Source organism: Gavialis gangeticus, unplaced genomic scaffold, assembly GCF_001723915.1.
Source record: "Gavialis gangeticus isolate Ggan-Ray unplaced genomic scaffold, GavGan_comp1, whole genome shotgun sequence".
NCBI classification, from domain to species: Eukaryota; Metazoa; Chordata; order Crocodylia; family Gavialidae; genus Gavialis; species Gavialis gangeticus.
In genome coordinates this window covers 2,380,170-2,381,412 of record NW_017728965.1, presented here as the reverse complement: position 1 = coordinate 2,381,412, position 1,243 = coordinate 2,380,170, and the positions used below count along the sequence as shown (strand labels likewise).

Sequence of the window (1,243 nt, the reverse complement as noted above, 5' to 3'; positions counted from 1 at the left end):
CTTTTTTTTTTTTTTTTTTTTTTTTTTTTTTACACGGGCACAGTGCAGTTGCACAAGAGGTTTGCAGACCTAATGAAGCTGCTGCAGTACTGATGAAGAGAGGCCCAGATCACCCAACCCAACTCCCCACCTTTTTTAATTACACTGCAAAGGTTACCAGCAGGTCCAGCACCCCCACAAACCATCTCTCAAAGATGAAAGTCACTAGTTAATCCTCACAACCGCAGGGCCTCCTCCAATAGCTGATCCATTCATTCCTCTTCAGGGGTCCCCAGTCTCAGAGACACCTTCACCCAAATGCATACCTCTTGGTCCTGCTTGTACTGGGGACCCTCGCAGGCAGCAAATGGCACCTGCTGGGCTCCCGATCCTCTCTGGCTTCTTGTTTACTATGTACAGCGTGACCTCACCAGGAACGGCTTAGAGCCAGAGCAAGGCTCTGGGCACTGTGCCGCACTAAAGCAGGATGGGGCTTACAGAGAGGCACAAACAGAGAAGTTTGCTAAGGAGTAGGAGAAAAGCAGAGGCTCATCAGGTAGAAACAACACTGACTGCTTCACTGCTGAAATCTCCAGGGAGAAGCGCTATGAAACACAGGAGCAAAAGGAGAGGTGACAAAGGACAAGGTGCAAAGAGAATTCCCTTTGGGACACTGCTCCCAAAGGCTCTGCCGGCTGAAACGAGCCCTCTCACTGCATCCAGGGCAACATGAACCTTGGGCTTCATCCCTAAAGCTGTTTGCAGAGTAATTATAACGATCTCATTACTCTCACGCAGAGGATGGAGCTGTAGTGACAGCAAGAACTCGCTGCCCAGCCAGGCTGCGTGGAATTGGCTTTCACAGCATATAAAAGACAGGGAAGTCATTGCCAGACTCTGTGTAACAGCATCTATGTGCTGCACGTAACAACAATTCGAGCTTGCAAGGTCAAATGGCCAGCCAGTGTTACCCAGTTCCTAGGGGGCTTAGAGCCAAAGGACAAAATTGCTTTCGAGATGCATGTACCAGGAAAGGGAGCTCAGACTGGAAACCGGCACGGTGTTGTCTAGCGGTCATGCAAACAGCAATACTTTAGTTTTTCCATTGCTTTTTCCTCACCAGCCTTGGAAGACAGAGGTAGAATAGGCATAAGCCTTAACCATGTACTCGAATCTACCCTTCACATCCAAGAAGAATGAAAGAACCACGTGATTGAGCAAACTCCCCCTCCGCCCCCCCGACACGCATGCCTCATCGGGAAGA

At 49.6% G+C, this 1,243-nt stretch overlaps 1 protein-coding gene across 1 annotated transcript in view; it reads right to left on the bottom strand.

Annotated features, from left to right (window-relative positions):
• The window catches only part of PEBP4 (phosphatidylethanolamine binding protein 4), an 80,104-nt gene extending 79,775 nt beyond the window's left edge, over positions 1-329 (bottom strand). Inside the window, exon 1 of the mRNA XM_019504318.1 lies at positions 306-329. The gene's annotated coding sequence lies outside the window, so the exon portion shown is untranslated. The remainder of the gene's footprint in view (positions 1-305) is intronic.
• Positions 330-1,243: the final 914 nt, after the last annotated feature.